The sequence below is a fragment of the Alligator mississippiensis genome, chromosome 11 (genome assembly GCF_030867095.1).
Source record: "Alligator mississippiensis isolate rAllMis1 chromosome 11, rAllMis1, whole genome shotgun sequence".
NCBI classification, from domain to species: domain Eukaryota; kingdom Metazoa; phylum Chordata; order Crocodylia; family Alligatoridae; genus Alligator; species Alligator mississippiensis.
Genome location: NC_081834.1, coordinates 9,585,455 through 9,605,370, shown reverse-complemented (window position 1 = coordinate 9,605,370; position 19,916 = coordinate 9,585,455). Strand labels below are relative to the sequence as shown.

Here is a 19,916-nt window from a genome sequence, read left to right as displayed (position 1 = left end):
GTTGGTGCCAGTCGACCTAAGGAGAACATCCACATCCCATGAAGAACTGGCATCCTCTGAGAAGTCATCCCCATCCACTGCAGGACAAGAAACTGCAGATCTCTCCTCTATCTTGGTTTAGCCTCACTCCCATTGTACTCCTACCCTATTTGATACGTGAGATAGGAAGTACGTACAAATATAAATCCTATGCATAGACTGATTGTCATGTGATACAAAGCCAGACTTCCTTACAGAAGTTTGTTACTAATATAAAAATATTAGTAGCAGTTTGTTAGTAACATAATAGCATCCAGAAATGGGTTGTGTTAATTATCAAATCAACTTTTAATCCGGAATAGACATATCAAGAGTGTGCGCTAAGGTTTATTTTCCACAAGGTCAAAGTTGATTTGTTTAATTATGCTGCTATCCTTAGCAAAAAATGAGTTATATGTGGTAAGGTTTGAATAATGTACCTGAAAGTGGCAACGCCTGAAACCATCCCCTAGTCCATGGGGATCCAATTTCTAGTGTTTTCTATTGTAGATCAATGGAATACCATGAATTTAATAGATTTGCACATATGCTCTAGGTCAGAGGTTCCCAAACTTTTTCTTATTGCATACCCCCTTCTAGATTTACCAGCTACCCATGTCCCTGTACCAACAGGCTTTATATTAACCCCTTAAATGCTAGTTGTTATTATAATGAAAACTGAATGCACCATTACACAATGTCTCCCGCGTACCCCCCAGGGATGCCACAGTTTGGGAACCCCTGTTCTACATAACACAAACTGAGCACTAAGAAGAGCTGTGCATGAGATTTAGTAATACAACACAACAGCATTAACTCATAGTGCCAATAGCAAGGTTCAAGAATGCTGATAAAGAGCGCCACTTTGTGAAGTCGCTGGGCTAAACATGTTTGGAAGTCCCAAGGTCATCCCTGAATTTTGCTGCGCTGAACCAAATGGGGCTCTTTCCGGTGTAATCAAGATAATCTGTGTACTAAATGACAGTAATTTCCATTAGAAAGCTGCCTAGAAAAGCAAATATATATGTGTGTGCTTTGAAAACTTTGCTGGGTAATACATTTCCCATCTTTCTTTGATGTATCTGGAATAAGTGGAATGCATTAGTGCTATTTAACTTTGCCACTAATTGTCGAAAATGTAACTAAATGGAAAGGAGCTGACTATAGTGTTTATGTTCAATGTTCTGGTATCAAGAATTTTCTTCTAGGCAGGAGATACTAACAGCGGTAGAGTTTTCAGTATCCTCTTTCCTGCAGTGGCCAGTGAAGTTTGCTTTAATTAAAAGGATGCCATTCTTCTGCCATTCCTAGCATTTGAGACTTTCCAGATAGGTGAGCAATTTGAACCTGATGACAGCAGTATGGTAGAGGTCAGTCAAACAGCTGAGGGCACATACCAATAATCGAGGGGAGGAGGAAGATCTTTTAAAAATGCTCATAGGTCCAGATGCAGACTATTACTGCGGAGGCTGGATGGACAGACATGCACAGATCGTGAGGATGAGTGTAATATTAATACTTGGGCAGATGGTGAGATTGCAAGTGAACAAGAGTGTTCACAGATCATTTCTGAGCTGTTTTAGGATTAAAGAATAGAAAAGAAAATAGGTTGAAAGATACTGGCATGACTAAGAGAAATTCTCCAAACCCTAAGGGGTGGCACCCAAGTACCAGGAAAGAGTGATATCCATAAGCTTGAAGGTTTAGAAATGCCATTTTGCCACTGCTGCACAGCATAGAGTAAGAGAAGTAAATAAGCCTATGAAAAATAACTGTGTTTAAGAAGATTTGAGGTAGTGCCCCGTAGTGTGTTCTGTATTTGAGCTGATTTAAAAAGATGGAATATTCCTGGTTTTCGCTTTGTTTGTCTGAATGTCAAAGTTGTTTTAAATCTGGGAGCTGGGAACCTGTTGCAAAATATTTCTTATTTGGGGGGGGACAAATCAGCTTTGTCAAGTTTAAAATTTAAAAAGTCTCACTTCTGCACTTTGAAATACTCAAGTAACTAACTTAGGTCCAAAGTGCATCTATCATATTTAACTGAGAGTTGCTTTTTAAAGAATAGATTTCTACTTTTCAGCCTACAGGTGCTGATGCAACATGAAGAACCACCATTACCAGGGACATTAACAGGAGCTTTTGTTATCCATCTGAGGAAAGGGGGAAAATTTAGTGGGAATAAAGATTGAACTACCTTTCTAATCCTCCCAGGCGGAAACACAATGGTCAGGTCTTGTAAGGAAGCTGATATTGTACATCTTGTAACTGTTTGATGACCAGGGATCCTGGTTTTCTCAGATTTTCAAAAATACCCAATTTTCGGTTTAAAAAAAAAAAAGTAACCCCAAATCCACATTTTCCCGTAATTAAAATGAAACACCACTAATATAGAGATATAGATATCTCTATATATTATAATATATATATCTTTATGTATTATAATATTTATCTCTATATATTCTCTCTTTAATTTATATCTAGCTATAGATAGATATAGATATCTCTATATAATATCTATCTGTATGTATTATAATATATATCTCTATATATTCTCTCTCTAATTTATATCTAGCTATAGATATAGATATCTCTATATATTATAATATATATCTGTATGTATTATATATCTCTATACATTCTCCCTCTAATTTATATCTAGCTATAGATAGATATAGATATCTCTATATACTATATAGCTGTATGTATTATAATATATATCTCTATATATTCTCTCTCTAATTTATATCTAGCTATAGATATAGATATCTCTATATATTATAATATATATCTGTATGTATTATAATATATATCTCTATATATTCTCTCTTTAATTTATATCTAGCTATAGATAGATATAGATATCTCTATACACTATATATTTGTATGTATTATAATATATATCTCTAGATATTCTCTCTTTAATTTATATCTAGCTATAGATAGATATAGATATCTCTATATAATATATATCTGTATGTATTATAATATATATCTCTATATATTCTCTCTAATTTATATCTATCTATAGATAGATATGGATATAGATAGATAGCTCGATATATCTATAGAGATCTATAGATCTTTCTCTGTCTCTCAGATGTATATATTAGTGGTGTTTCATTTTAATTGTGGAATAATGTGGATTTGGGGTTACTTTTTTTTAAACCAAAAACTGGGTATTTTTTTAAATCCAAGAAAACCAGGATCCCTGCTGATGACCCTGTAGTAGTCTTTGTTCTTTAGAGCTGACTATTTGGCACCCTCTACTAGCTTGTAATCTGCTTGTGTGTATATCTTTCATCTATAGATTTAGATAGATATATGTGTATGTAGACTGTTCTCCCTCTCTTCCTCCCCTCCAGTTTATGAATGGGTTGCACGCGTTTCAAAAGCTCTATAGTATTCACCCTACAGCAGCATGCACCTGCAGATCTGTGTACGTGAAACTCAGTTGGGAAATTGCAGAATCTCAGCACTTTACCGGTATCACAGACTCTGCAGAAGGAGCCCACAAAAGTACTTGAACTTGCTGTCATTCAACCAGGAAGGCTGCTTTCTGCTGCAAGTCTGAATGTACCATTAAGCTCACAATGGAGAGAGAGCTTAAAAAAAATCATACCACCAAGCCACAAGGAAATGCCTACCTTTCCTGACATGGAAGCCAATGTACTGGCTAAAACTTAAGGTTATAATCAATGCAATATAGCAGCATCATCATTATCATGCCTTCAACAGGGAAATGGGTCTTTGGGTGTGATGTAAGCCCAAAATTGGACAAGGCTAGTGAGAGTGAGATAATGACAATTAGGAAGAAAAGAAAGAACATGGCTTCATGTGCCAAATTATCTCCTTTAGAGCCTGATCCAATGCCCACTGAAATAAATGCAAAGACACTCATTGATCCAGAGTCTATGGAAATCAGTGTCTGTAATAGTCCTCTTTTGATTTACACGGTCCATTTTATTAAGCGTTAGCCAGAAGAGTGAAATTGAGGCTGACCATAAAGCAAAAGTCAAGCTGTACCTCTTGCTGTTTTGTTCTTCTTCAGGATTTTTTGTGTGTTAAATGAGTCAAGAAAATCATATTTAATGTGCAAATCAGTCATAATAAAAAAGAAAAGAAAAAACACAAAATGGAGATGATTTTCCTCCTTTCAGCAAAATGAATACAAAAAGTGAAACTTTGCTTTCAGAACTGAGGGCTCTTAATTATCATTACACAATGAAACAAAGCAAACTAGATTTGAAAACCAAGAGGTAAAACTCATTTAGGTTGCTCTAAGCCTGGTGCAAATTCAGTCACATCATTTGAGGGCCAAATCTCCAGGTAATGCTCGGTGCAATTGTAGGGGAGCTGGAGGAATAGGTGGGTTTATGCCAAGGATCAAAACAAATCAACATTTTGATGGTAAAAAGAACTGATTAGCTTGGGTGAATTTTACTTGAAGTGAGACCTTATTTACTAAACACTTGCCTCTCCTAAACATCCTAAATGTTGTCATCACACCTTCCAGAAAAAATATGATAAATAATATTGGCCTTGACTCCATTGTCTTTTTAGTTACTTCATGAATCCTATAGGTGCAGTGATAGATTTTTGGCCTATTGCCCTAAGATGTGTTGAAGAAATGGCAGGACTTTTTTGGTTCTTGCATAAGGCAAAGTAGACTATGGAAGAGTCCAGCTTGCAGAGCTGTGGATCATGAAGACTCTGTAACAGGAGCGACAACACTGGAGCTGAGCCTTAATACAGGCAAAGTGTTCAGACAGATGAGGCAATCCATTGAAGGGCTGAACATAAATAGAAATTGTCCCTCTCCAGAGCTGATGCCTGCAACTCATTTTCATTCTCTGCACTCTCAAATGGAGACTAGACTGTCAAATCAGTGCAAAGTTAGACACGTTTATAATATGTATTGTGTACCTTGGAACTAGGTGGGTGCTAATTCCGCTCAATTTAACTGTGTTACTTTGGAGGACAGTTTGTTCTGAACTGGAGTACAATGCTTATGTGACTCCAAGGATTTGAATCTGTTGTGGAAAGGACTTAAATGAATGACTTTGTGCATTTATTTGAAGATATGCAATGATTTGCCAGCAAGCCTTCCATAGTGAGGACATGGATGCAAATTAATGCAACCAGACTATCCCAGGAGGTGTTCTTCCTCCCCTGTAGAGGTCTATTTGAAATTCCACGGCCATCATGGACTTAGACATTGAATTGCAGACCTGAATTGGACACCTATGTGAAACTGGGATTCACAGTCCAAAACTGCTTCCATAATTCCTTTGCTGCTAACAACTGCTTCATGCTTCCCTTTTCAAAACATGGCTAGGGGAGCTGCCCTTTCTTATATATACAAAACCTAGCAGTTGCCCAGAAAGTAGAAGACTTGAGTTTAGTGTTTTCCTCACCTTGACAGGGTTCAGCTCCTGAATTTCCATCTCTAAGCACTAATCTGAAAGGAAGGCTGACATACAGATGCCAAGATAGGGTTTTGGTGAGTCACTTATTGGAAGTTGGTGCCTAAATTCAGTTTGTTTCACCTGTAGCACTAGAATACTTTTTAGATTTGACCCTTAACTTCTCTGTCTTTTATTTTTTGTCTGTAAAATGGAGTAATACTACTTCCCTTTATGCGAGTCACAGTCAGTCTTTGAAAACCTTCGACGGAAGGCTTAATAGAAATACAAAGTATTATTAATACTGGGGAGTGAGAACCTGATGGTGAATGAATACCTTACTAGACAAATGTGGCCTCTCTTCTGGAATGTCTTCTAATGCATTCATTATTCCAAATACAGTGTGTATAATAAATGGTGTGTGTATTATTCCAAATATATAATATGGGTGTGTGGTTACAATTATATGGTATGTGCATGAATTGAGGATTTCTTTGTATTTTGATTGTACAGATTGAGTTTTCTTATGTTCAGTTCTGAGCAGTGTTATATGCGATTCATATGACCAATTGCAAGTTGTTTCTTGTCCCTAACTGATAACCTTGGTATTTACAGTTAGAAGGGAGATCTCTGAATCTTTCCAGGAGAAGTAACAGCTTAATGAATGTTAGGACATTTAAATACTTCTCCTTTCTGGACCACCTGGGTCCTCCCCAAGGCAAAATTCCTGGAAAATTTAAGCTCCTCTAAAATGTGTTGGTTGTTGTGATGGGTTTAGGTTTAATTTCTCTTCTCCTTCTTTGCACAAACTTAATTGCTTATCTGTAGGCAATTTTAGTGGCAAAAGGTGAAGTTGAATACCTCTGGGCCATTTCAGTGTTTCAGAGGGGTAAGGGGTTTAAGAACAAAGTAAAGAACAATGCCATAGAGAAAGCTACCCTGACATGGAATATTTGACATATTCGGGCAGAGGAGGTTTATGATTTTTGTGTTGGCCTGCAAGAAGAATAACACAATAGATTCATGAAGAGAGCAGCTGGAGAGTAGAGAGTACAGATAACCTTTGCATGAAAATTTGGCATCTGCTCCTGTATATAGTCTATGGGTAGGTGCTCAACAATAGGAGACCAGCCTGAGAAGTGCTTGACATCCTGCCTTTGGTGAGGATGTCTCCAGTTCACTAAGAGGAGAGTAAATGTTGCAAAGGCATTAATCTAGTTGATTTGCCCTTGGTGACCTAATAATTAGGCATGTTCTTGTTCAATGAGCCAGTCACCTACATACTGGTATAAGGAGGTATGTTGCATAGAATATGAATACAAAACATGGAGAAATAACCATCAAAGTTATGCCTAATCTACTGCACTATTCTGTGACACATTCACTGATGTTGAAAAAACCTGCCATTTTAATGAATGCTCCTGGAGTGTAGAGAAAGATGATATAGTTAAGCATAGGTCATATATAGCCCTTAGTATCAGCTGTAGCATACATGCCATTATAGCATAATACCATTTTATCCCTCATGATCTTTGATCACTGCTAATGATCAAAGTTTGCATAGCAGCCAAAAGAATCATGAGACAGTGGATATTTATAGCTTATGGCCAATTCTGATTACTCTATAGCAGCTTTCCCAGTGTTCTGTAGTTTGATTGATGTCATTGGCATGCTTCAGCATTCAGAATATATCAAATAAATTTGCTATGCTTTGAACATGAAAGGGAAGCAAAACACTGATAATTTAAGAAACCAGAAAAGTGGGGGAGATAGGGGATACACATTGCTGCGTGTCCTTTGGCAAGTCGCACTGTACAGCACTTGGCAATACAGCGTATGCATGGAAATTGCAAAGCATCCTCTTTAATGCAGGGCTTTACTCCCACTGTAAGAATGTTGCTATTCAAGGGGATTGATAAATGAAATCAGAACTGCATAAACTGCAGTGGAGAGGAGGACAGGAGCAAGAGACAGCTGTGTGGGTGACTGCTTTACAAGCAGCAGCCTTTCAGTTCCATCAATCAGGAGATGTGAAAGGCCCACATCCAGAGACGCCAGCATCCCACCCCCTTTGATACCAATCCTAATAGCGTGCCAGTCACTGATGTAAATTTATTACAAAGCAGGAACGGTCTTTTTTTTTTTCCTCCCTTCCTTTTCGGACAGTCTGTATTTATCAGATTTAACTAGTTAAGAGAGGCAGAATCTTTCTTCTCTCATGTACCTTCAGAGGCGTAACTGCAGAGGTGAAACTTGTACATAGTAAATGGGCAGTTTAAGAAATCTGTGCCGTCACTCCTGGGAGGTGCTGGGCAGCTTATTGGAGATACTAAGTCTCCTTCCCCTATGTTGAAGCCAATGTGGCTGAGCAAACTATTTTGGCAACATTTGATAGAGACCTGCTCAGCTTAGTATCTGAGTCAAGGAAGCAGCCTCTTGATGCTGGCTGAGAACTGAGAAAAGGTGGTCTTGTGGTTAAAACCTGGGTTTGGGGCTGAGAAAATCCCAGTTCTGCTCCAGGCTTTGTAATGAGGCACAGACCATTGAATTTTTTTTTTATCTCAGTTCTCTATGTGCAGAATAGGCATTATGACTTACTTTTTAAATCTAGAGTACTACTACTTTTTTGTAGTTAGTAAGGCTGTGCAAGATGGGCCCTATTTGATTCGGATTCTGCCCAAATCGGGGACAGTGATTTGATTCATTGATTTGGATCACTGTTCCCAATTCAATTTGGCTGAATCTGAATTTGAAGATTCAATGCTGATTCAGATAATCAGCAATTTGGCCATGGATACAGCTTTAAATGTTTTTTTACATACCTCCAGGTACCAGGTGCGGCTCGTGAAAGGTATGATGCTGGGGTGGATGGAGCGTCCCACAGGAGCACGGGAGGACCCCCCCATGTGCTCAGTGGCAAACCCAGAAGTGGACCAGAAGTGGACCCTGGGTACCCCCCCCCCCGACCTAGGAGGTACCAGGTGCCAAGTGGGGGAGGGGGTGCAGAAGGTCCCCCAGCACGGTCCCTGGTGGACCTGGAAGTGTACCGGAAGTGCTTCTGGTCCACTTCTGGGTCTGCTGCCCAGGGAGCTGGGGAGGCCCCCTCCACTGCTGTGGGACGCTTCATCCACCCCAGCATCGCAGCATTCACAAGCCATGTCTGGTACCTAGAGGTATGTAGAAAAAATATTTAAAGCTGTGTCTATGGCCGAATCTTTCCGAATCTCCCCAAATTGTTTCGGAGGATTCCAATCAATTCAGAGAGATTAAAGGGTCTCTTGATTCAATTCGGATTCAGAGATTAGACTACTGAATCGGGCCGAATCTCCACCGAATCGGATCGGGGACCAAAGCTTCACACTGCCGTAGTAGTTAGCCTTGTTAGTCTGAAGTGAAGTAGAAGGCAGGGTAGATTTGCACCTTATAGACTAACCAAAAATATATATCACCAGCTTTCAAGGACTGAAGCTTACTTCATCAGATGATTGTGTGCGTGCATGTGTATGTGTGCGTCTGTATATGTGTGTAGAGACATGTGAACACATATGTGCATACATACACATGCTTTAGTCTACAAGGTGCATATCTAACCTGCCTTATACTACCTTTGTCTTTCACACCTTCCAAAAGAGTCATGTCACATTTAGGGTATCCACTCAAAGCTTCCTTTCCTTTTTAGAAAAAAAAATCCTCCTTTTAGCAGTTTCTAACACTTTGGATGTATTTCCTTCCAAGCTGAAAGGACAAACTCTGCTGGTTTACAATGTAATTTTTGCATTTGGATTTTTTGTCAGCTTTTCCTTTTTTTTAAATTTCTGCATACAGTTGGACAATGTCATTAATTTTCCACAGGTAAATTATTGGTAGAGGCTGAATGTTAAATTCTAGATACCTGAGTGGATCATTCAACCCTTCTGCCATATAATGACTCTAAATAATCATACTCAACATAATTGGCAACATTAATAACATTAAAATAAACATTTGTATCTAAGAATGTTAGTAATAGTAATCTTGTCATCTTCCCTGAAAATTACTAGACATACTTATTTGTCACAGTGGGATGCATATATACTCGCAAAATATAATTAAAATATTAATTACATATTTGATAGTTTTCACTATCATTATTATCATTGGTCTCATTATTACAGAATCATAGAAAATTAGGGTTGGAAGGGACCTCAGGAGGTCACATCTAACCCAACCCCCTGTTCAAAATAGGACCATCCCTAATCACATCATCTTAGTCAAGGCTTTGTCTAGGCAGGTCTTAAAAACCTCCAAGGATAGAGATTCCACCACCTCTCTGGGTAACCCGTTCCAGTGCTTTACCACCCTCCTAGTTAGAGTTTTTCCTAATATCTAACCTCAACTTCCCTTGCTGCAACTTGAGCCCATTGCTCCTTGTTCTGACATCTGCCCCCATTGAGAACAGTCCAGCTCCATCCTCTTGGAAACCACCTTTCACATAATTGAAGGTTGCTATTAAATCAGTCTTCTCATCTTCAAACTAAATAAGCCCAATGTCCTCAGCCTCTCCTCACAAGTCATGTGCCCCAACCCCAGAACCATTTTTGTTGCCCTCTGCTGGACTCTCTCCACCTTGTCCACATCCTTTCTGTAGTGGGGGCCCAAAACTGAACACAGGACTGCAGATGTGGCATCACCGATGCTGAATAGAGAGGAAGAATCACTTCACTTGACCTGCTGGCAACACACCTACCAGTGCAGCCCAGTATGCCGTAAGCCTTCTTCACAACAAGGGTGCACTTTCATATTTTTGCATGTTGCTTTGTGCATGTTTTGTGTTTAATAAGGGTTTAAAAGAAGGTCTGGGCTTTTGATATAGTTATACATTAGAATCAGAATTCAGAGAAGGGAAGAATTAGGGTTTCAAATTTGATTAAATGGATTAGTTAATTAATCAATCCATAAGTCAGCAAAAGGCTTATGCAAGACATAAATCTTCACAATAGAATGAAGTGGGACCTACGTAATGAATTTTACTCACAAAGTTTAAATGAATGAAAACAATGCCAGAGGTTCCACACTTTAGACCAAGACAATATGAGTTCATTTGCCTACTTTATTGGATTCATGTGGTTACCACTGACCTACAAGGAAGACCTTTACAAGCATCCAGGGGCAAATGCAGGTCTGTGGGTGTCAAACAGAGGTGAATATAAGCAAGAGCCAAGCATAATAATATGATGATCAGGGATCCTGGTTTTCTCTGATTAAAAAAAAAAATCCCAAATTTTCTGATTAAAAAAATAACCCAAAATCCACATTTTTGTGATTAAAATTAAACACCACTAATATATGTATATATAATTGTGTGTGTATACTCTCAGTGAAAAAGAGTATTCATGGGTCTTTATTTTTTATACCATTGGCTGCAACACTGCAGCAAATATATAATTATAATTAAAATGAATTTATATATATTAGCGGTGTTTCATTTCAATCATGGAAAAATGTGGATTTGGGCTTCGTTTTAATAAGAAATGGGGGGGAGGGGGCATTAATCAAAGAAAACTGGGATCCCTGATGATAATTAGCAATGATATCAGGGATCCTGGTTTTCTCTGACTTAAAAAAAAATCCCTGATTTTTGGTTAACAAAAGGTAACCCCAAATCCACATTTTTCCATGATTAAAATGAAACACCATTATATATAGATATCTATATTCCACATTTTCGTTGATTAAAATGAAACACCACTATATATAGATCGCTATATAGATATCTATCAATACTTATAGATAGATATCTATATAAATACTTATCTATATTTATATAAATTTATCTATGTTTATCTATAGATAAGTATTTATATAGATATCTATATATAGTGGTGTTTCATTTTAATCATGGAAAAATGTGGATTTGGGGTTACTTTTTGTTTAACCAAAAATTGGGGACTAGTTTAAATCAGAGAAAACCAGGATCCCTGATGATAATATACAGTTTATTAAAAATAATGACACTTTTAAGAATGAAAAATCTTTGTTAGTTTTGTCCTTTAATTACCTGTCTGCATGGTGAAATTTTCCAGATATTATGAGCTGTTATATGAGTGCCTACTGGTACACACATCTAGTCCTTTCTTAGAAGACTATGAACTGAAACAAAGATCTGTCGGTCCTGGTGACTTCCAAATGCTACCGTTTCTAGGAAAGCAAGATACAGGGATGGTTGTGCTCTGAAGTGAAGGTAAGGATGCTGGGGAAAAGCTTATAACTAGTTGCTGTTGTTAGGAAAAGTTGGCCTTAAAGCATTTGGTATAGGAAACCTTGGTTCCGTAGGCACTCACATCATGGGGCATGGCCCTGATGCTGGTAAAAGATTGTAAAGAAAAAATGGGAATTTCACATGCATCTTTACAGAGCTCAGTCCTTCATAGTGCTGAGAATTTTTGTGAGGTGTTGAGTGTCCAAAACACCCAGTGACTTCACTGAGAGATGAAGAAACCCAACACATCACAGGCCACCATTGCAGAAGTTGGAAGTCATTGGGAGTAGAGCGCATTAGATTCCACAGTTGTGTGTTTAGCACCTTGGAGGACTAAACATTACTTTGATCATTTATTTTGACTCTCTCCCTCCCCCTTCCCACCCTGTTTTTTTGGTGCAGGGTTGAGGCTAATGGTGTAAAAAATTGAAGATCCATGAATACTTTTTTTATATCAGTCTTCATGTAGATTTACCCTGAAATGCTTTGTGAAAGAAGGGAATAAAGCTGGAACAATCGAAGGGGCATCAGTTTAAGAGGTATCTGGAAGTGAAGAAGAATTGTATTGTTAGATGAAATATGAAATTGAGGTGGCCAGATAGAAGCTGGAATAGTTGGCAGGAGCTGTAGGAAAGAAGTCTTTCCCACCAAGATGTGTATGAAAGGATTGAAAATAACATAGTAACCTCAGCTCCTGCATAAACTTCCACTGAAGAGGGCAAGTGTGTTGGTAAATGAGATGGCGTTGAAGAATATGGATCTATCTGTAATTATACCACAAAGCACTGAGAGACCTTCAAGTGAAAGGATTGTTTGCTTTCACATTAAGATGGCACTCAAAGAGGAAGTTTTCACTGCCAACCCCATTATACCTTTATAGATGTTAGCACAGTGGGACTTTCATTCCTTCTGTTCTGGAGTAGACAGGTTTCCTACTCATGCGGGAGCTTGTCTAATGCACAGCTTTGCAAAAGCTTTGCCACCTGGAAAGTAATTTGCTCTTAGAAATAGGCAGCAATAATAAAACCTTATCGCCTGCCTCAGACCAGATAGCACAAGTGTAGCTGTAAATAAAACCTTATCGCCTGCTTTAAACCAGATAGCATGAGTGTGGCCATACTAAGATTTCTTCGTCCCCTTTATTGGCTTTCCTGAGCCAGTTCAGTGAGAGAGACAGGCGTTATATATTTCATGAGTGTTTGGGGGACACGGGATACTTCGGACACGAAGTAATGCCCATACACGTGAAGCATCCTCTTTTGTTAGCCTGAGTGGCTCTACTAAACCATATGATGGAGAGAATGGCTTAGATGCCCAGGAACCATGCAACTCTCTCACCACATTAGCAACAGCTCTGCTGTCATGAGCTTTACCAAAGATCTTGATCTGCTGTTTAGCTAATACTAACACTGTGTCATTAACCAGGTCTAATTAACATAATTTTGCCTGCTGAAGCTTCAGGTACAGGTCACTGGTAGATGAGAGAGCCCTAGTGATTTATGCCAGTGTGATGGTTTCTATATTTTCACATTTAACCAGAGCTACTGAACTCCCTCCTTCTATGGCAGGAATTTCAAAATCCTTGGGGTGTAAATACATTTCCAGCTGTCAAAACCGAGGTTTCTTTGTGGAAATCAGAGGTGTACTTCCTGCTTATGCTAAAGGTCAAGCTTTTTTGCTTTTTTTTTTTTGGATTTTCAAGCTGGCATGACTATGGAGGCCTGGCCTTTGAGAAGGGCTGATGATGAACCTAAAAAAAAACCTCTATAAAAGCTTTTCATAAGATCCTCCTTGTCAGAAGGCTTCCCTGGAATTAGCATGGACAAGGATATGTTGTTAAAATAGTTTTAACAAAATTCTCTCTCCCCTTGGATTAGTGTCTGAAGCAAGGAAACCCCGAAATGGTCTGTATTGAGATTATGTGGTTTGCTTCAATACAAAGTAATAAATTGTTGGGAGATGGTAGATTACTGTTGTGCTACCTAATGCTCCTTCTTGAAGGTTGTGGTTTATTGCTTAAAATCAAATTAAAAGATTATGGTCTCACAACCCTTCCTTCTCTGGAAAAAAAAATGGAAATGTCTATTTACTGTACAAAAATCTTGTGATACCTCCAGGTACTATTGCTTAATACTGAAGCTTATTCGGATCATTCATTGACTGCTCACAAACAGTATTGTGGAGATGTGTGAGAATAGCAATAGCACATATTAAAACATCTTTGCGATCAGAATAATAATAACGGACAGCCCTGTAGATATGAGAATCCCAAAGTTTTCCCAATGCTTTAATAAGTACTGAGCTGCTGGTTACAATTTCTGAATTATTCAGAGCCATAGTTTGGAATAACTAGGCTTTGGTATGCTAAAGATGTGGTGTTAAGGCTTCCAGGGTCATTGTAGATATTAAAAATTGGTACACAAGATGTGGATTGCTAATCACAGTGGCAGAAATGTGGAGTGGCGTCATAGAATTCGTAATCATTTTAACGGGATGTGGTTGAAAAGGTGTTTCCCCCACCATCCCTCACCCCTCCCCAAAACACAGAAGGTTTCATGCCACTTCCATGCAGGGTAAAAGGGCAAAACTGATTCTCGAGTGTACAGCTCAAGAATTCGGTAAGCCATGAAAAAGGAGAGCAGAACACATGTGGAAAAAAGCTCCTAATGGACTTGCCTGACGACAGCCAACCTCTACCGTGAAGTTATAATTATAATTTTGTCAGGAGAGTAGAGAAGTCAAGGTTTCACAAGGGAAAAAAAAAAATCTATTTACAGAAAAATATTATGCTTTTCATTTGATAGAAAAAGTAATTATTGCAAAGGGACCCATGGAAGATCTTGAAGACAGTCACCCTCCTTTTAATAAGTCCTTGTGGCAGCTAAGTGGGGATCAGGAGTATTCTTTATCAGGTTTGCATTCAAGTAGTACTAAATATATGCAGGTAGGAATTAAATAGTATCTGAGTTTAATTAAAATTATAAAAAAAAAGGGGGGAGAAGAATGGTTGGTAGACTGCTCGACTGCATTTTAACCAGTAACCTCAGACCCTAATTAGAAATGCTTTTCATATCTCTTCCATGCAAGGGCTTAAATCTGACGTGAGCCTGTGAGCTAGGGCTTGGGGGACCAGTGTTAATTCTGCATTCGATCATGGTTTGTATGGAGGCAGGCAATGCTGATTGACCGAGTCGCAGCACAGATCCCATGACCTTGCTGGGATTTTCATGTGAGGTGTTAATTGAGAGGGTGGGTTAATCTTTGAGCATCATTGTCCCCGAGCTGAGGACAAAGTTTGTGCTCTCTGCTTCCTTACTCAACAGTATATTTGATCTCTACCTCATCCCCCTTATGACAGTTTAGTAAGCCTGCAGAAAATTCTCTCTTGATAAATTTATTGGTGGAGGATTATCTCTTGCTATTGTTTGATTCTGTGATCTTGTTTTGGGGGAAGGAGTGGTTAAGTTAAATTTAAACCAAAATATCCTCCTTTCTTCCCGCCCCCCCCCCCCCCTCCTCCAGTCCACACCAAAGAGACTGTCATCTGGGAGCCAGGGGGAGGGGGAGATATGACATCTTGAGATAAATAATATTAAAGAGAACTAGAAAGCATAAAGCAAACTAGGAGGAATGGTTTCAAAGTTATTTCATCTGAGTGCTGGGAAAATATAAGCTCTTTTTATTGCTCCTGAGTGGAAAGCCTAAAATAATTACAAAAGCAAAGAGATATTACAGGGGACAGAGCCTTTATAATAATATACAGTTTAGAGTTTCCATACAGGACTTGGGTAATGTAAGAAAAGACAGCCCATTACTTTGGCTTTTTTATAAATAATGAATGACTTTTTTTTTTCATGTGTTGTTGTACAGGCCTGTCATTTCCAGGGTGAGGAGTAAATTTTTACTCCAGGCAGGATTAATGTATACTGGCTGACCTCAAATATGACTCCCAAGTGAACAGGATGGTAGTTAAAAGAAGCAGAAGTAATGGAGTTCGCACAGGAAACACTGTGAAACAACAGTGATAAAAAAGGCAAAATGATAGCTGTCCTTGACATGCAAAGAATTTCTGTTATTTGTTTCATTACACCTGCTGTAGATGAGTTTAATTACAATGCTACAAAACCTTAAGCCATTTTTGGAGCCATTTCTGAAAAGCACCAGCAACTCAATCAAATATACCGTATTGATAGACCTCTTGCAAATTCACCCCCTGCGGTGCTGACGGGGGGCGGGGGAAATAGCACTGGCGTACAACGTGCCAGTGAGCACTGGATGGGAAAGCTTGACGTGCCTCCGGGCTTTCGGGCAGAGGCACAAGGCCATGTTCAGGGTGAGGCTGGGACGACTGAGGAGTGGACTCGGTCACAATGGGTGCATTTGTTTTCGAACGCCAAATTTGGTGCTTCCATAACCTTCAGCAGATCCTTTTGGCCAAATTCTGCTCTTCCTTATTCTAGTGTTCTCCCAACAAAGCTTTGCCAGAGGCATGGCTATTGCTCTCCATCGATGTTGCTCTCACTGAGAAAAAAACCAGAGCACTGTGGAGGATAATCCATGTTTGACCCAACCACTTTGGGAATGGTTTTAAATTTCACTTTGCCCAAATACCTAGAAGGCAAAATAGGACCTTTCTGCAAAACATGCCATGGTGACAGCATTGGTTTGCATTAGCATTGGCCTGCTCCTTAGGACCGGCACTGATTTCTCCGAATATTAACAATGCATTGCCTGCTGCCCAATGCTGTAAAAGCCCTCTGCTGTTAATGGTAAGGAGCATTATTTCAGGGTTATCTTTAATGAGCAAAGTCATGATCTGGCTCTTTTGCAATCATAATGTTGCCTTCTATGTGTTTTCTAGAATGGTATTTGTACTTCCTTGCTTTATATTTGGGGGGAGGGTTGTTTTTTTTAATTCCACTGAGCGCTAAAGCATAGTTAAATATATACCATGAGGCTTAGCCCACATATGGAAAATGAAGTCAAGTTCTCAGGAAGGTAAATCCTGTGCTCTTACTCTATGAAAACCTCATCTGAAGTGTCTTGTATAGGAGCATTGGGGAGTAGAAGGATTCAGTGAGCCAGCAGAGGTGCTGCAAGAAAACCAGTTCAACCAGGGCTGTCCAGCTTCTAAGTGGTTGGGGTGGCATGTCCCATGGGCTACACCAGTGTGGGCTATGTGTCCAGGGGGCTGCTCCACACATCCCACTGCTGCACCATGCACACCATGGTGACCTTCCCCCATTCCCCACATTTCTGTTCCCCACCCACCCTCTGCACCACGCACCCAAGTGACCCTGCTGCTGCACCCCATGCCTCTTGGCTGCATTGTGTGCCCAGGAGGCCTGCCAGCAACCATGAGCCTTCCTGCTTAACTGTGCACCCAGATGAACCCATGCCAGTTGCACCGCGTGCTTGGGCAGGCCGGACCTCACCCCCACCACTGCTGTCCCCCACTGAACCATGTGCCTGGGTGCCCCCTGCACTGCATGTCCCAACACACCCTTAGCTCCCTGATCGTGAGCTCCCACACCACTCAGGCACCCTGGACTGCAGGCTCCCCCAGCACTGCAGCCTGCTCCAAGTTGTACCATCCCACCCCCTGATGCAGGGGCAGGAAGGGGAAGCTGGAGAAAGGGAGGGCTTAAAATCTCTATCGGCTGCTGTAGCTGGGGCAATGAGGGGAGTGGCAGGTGGGCAAGAACCTGGGAGCTGCAATTAAACCCCTTGTGGGCCATGCAGATCCCAGGCCACCAGTTGGACAGCCCCGAGTTATGAAGAGTTTGGTAGCATGCTATGGCTGAATTAAGAAACTGTAGGCCAAGTGTTGGAGGCACCTCACTGTAAATTCACTGCCCGTTGCCACCTGTGGCATAAAGGCTCCGGCAGCACAGGTGCTGGAGCAGGTGCTAAGTGGCTCTTAAGCTCTTTGGTGGCCTGCAAGGGAATGCTTCTTGGAGACCTGTACAGAGGTCCAGAGGGAACTGGAAAATGTCAAGATTTGGCTCTTTTTCAAATTGGAAAGAAACTTGGACTTTTGAGCTGCTTTTGCTAAATAAAAATTTGAAAATAAAACTCCTCCTTCCTGGTTGATCTTAATGCTTTGTTTCCCTCATGACTTTTACTTGCATTACTCATTTGTAGTGCAAAATTTGATATCATTCACAACAAAAAAATCGCTTCAAAATGAGACCCAGAAGTGCTTTGTTCCTTAAAAAAAAAAAAAAAAAACAACCAAAAAAAAAAGTTGAAACAGGCCATTTCTTCCACCTCTGAAACAGGATTTTGGTGAATAGACTCGATTTTGTCGTCTATTTGGATTTAAATGGAGTTACATTTGCTGAGGCAACGTTTTTTTTCCATTGCAGTTTTTTCCAACCAGTTGTGATAACTTCCTCAGTTGCCTTTTTAGAGAAGACCAGCATTTGGCCTGCTGCTTAAGACCAGCCCTGATTTCTCAGGGTTTGAAAAACTTTCTGCAAAATGTGCATTTAGTTTGATTATCTTACGTGAAATCTGTTTAAATGTATCAGGATTTGATCAGTAAAATTGACTTGTGTGGGTTGCAGAGAAGCTCTCTGCTCTTTGACTTAATTGTAGTGTGCTATTAAAGGGGTATCCTTAATATTCAGTGTGATGGTATTAACGTTTTAAAGCCTGTCACAACAGTAAGAAGTACATTTAGTACCTTTGATAACCTCTGTTTAAATATAACTACAGTGTTTTCACCAATTTGGGATGAATTAAAGTATGTGAATGGATTAATTTTCTTTCATAACTTTGGACCAAACCATACTGATTTTGGTGGAAGTTTCTCTGGGTACAAACTGAGGCTTGTGCATGGGTAGACCAAGTTCAGTCATACTCCATGGGACCATTCTCTCCTTCACTGGACCCTGCAGAGGCCACTGATCCATCTTGGAGAGGGCTTGGGGGCACCATTTTAAGGTTGATGTGCTTGAGAAACGGTTGAGGATGATACATATTTATCCCTTCTCCAATCACATGGGTGTGCATGGGAGGTCATACAGCACCAGGTTGGTCCCATGCTTGACAAAAATGGGGGAAATCTCTGGCAATGCTTTGAAATCTGCGGGGTCAGAACCAGTTTGGGTCTTCATGCTTTAGCCCAGAAGTCCTTCAGGGGTCTTTAAGGGTCTGCTGTGCCTCGGCATGCATCCAAGGCCTCTTTTCTGTGGGGCCTTTGCTCTCCATAGGGATTAAGTGAAGGGATCTCTTTGAGCTTCTTGCATTTTCTGTGGATGTTGAATCTCTGCAAGAGCCTTTGACTTTGGCCTTTTGTACACTTGAAGGGAACAGAAAAAGACTCATTAGTGTTCTCTACATACCTGCTCCTACCTGATTGTGTTACACAGCCAGGGAAAGCTTCCCCATGCTATTCAGGACAAAATACAAAATTCCTTGTATAACAGATGAACGATCTAGCTTGTTTCCAGCCTGTTACTCCCTTGCTTCCCTTTTTCCTGCCTTGTAGTACTATCACTACTACTATTAGGACTACTACTACTATTACTACTAAATATTATTACTATTAATCTTGTAAATGTTATGGCTTAGTAGGCATTAGGTACTCCTTTTCCTCCTTGCTGTAGAAGATGCTTCACCATTCAAATACAGATAGGCCAAGCTATGGGAGCTTACTTACTGTACATTCCCTCTGCCTGTGATGCACCTTGCCTGTAAGTAATAACTAAGGGCTTCATTAGAGTGCTAATCAACTCCTTCACCTTTGAGACCTAAAGTAATCACGTCTTTCAAATGCACATCTATAAGAATGAGCCTGCTCATACTATAGGAAAAGAGATGTTGCACCCAGCGGTAGATGCAGCTCCTGTAGCCAGAAGAGTCTTTGCTGTTTAATTCTGAGCCTGGATTTCAAATTAAAGTTTTACTTCGGCTTCTTGCAGAAAAAGGTTTCAGAAGCTGGGTAAACAGAGCCTGAGCCTGCACGAAAGGGATTAAGGAGGAGAGCCAAGAGGAGAAGGGAAAATGAGGATATGACAGAGGCCGCCGTGAGTTCAAACAAAATTTGGCCTGCAGAATGCAGGAGAAATCCCACTGGTGACAGGTGCCATCTTGTGGGTCATTCTGCCACTCTGCCTCCTGCCACTTTTTATAACAAGAATAGATAAAGGAGGACTGGATTCTTAGAGGTTTCAAATTGGAAAAGTAATTCAAAGAGATGTGAACATGGTTGGCTTCAGGGTTTGCATGATACTGTAAACATCAATACTTTG

General features: G+C 40.0%; 1 long non-coding RNA gene across 1 annotated transcript in view; it reads left to right on the top strand.

Annotated features, from left to right (window-relative positions):
- LOC132243971 (uncharacterized) overlaps positions 1 to 19,916 on the top strand; it is a 224,548-nt gene that overhangs the window by 69,061 nt on the left and 135,571 nt on the right. The gene's annotated exons all lie outside the window — the stretch shown is intronic.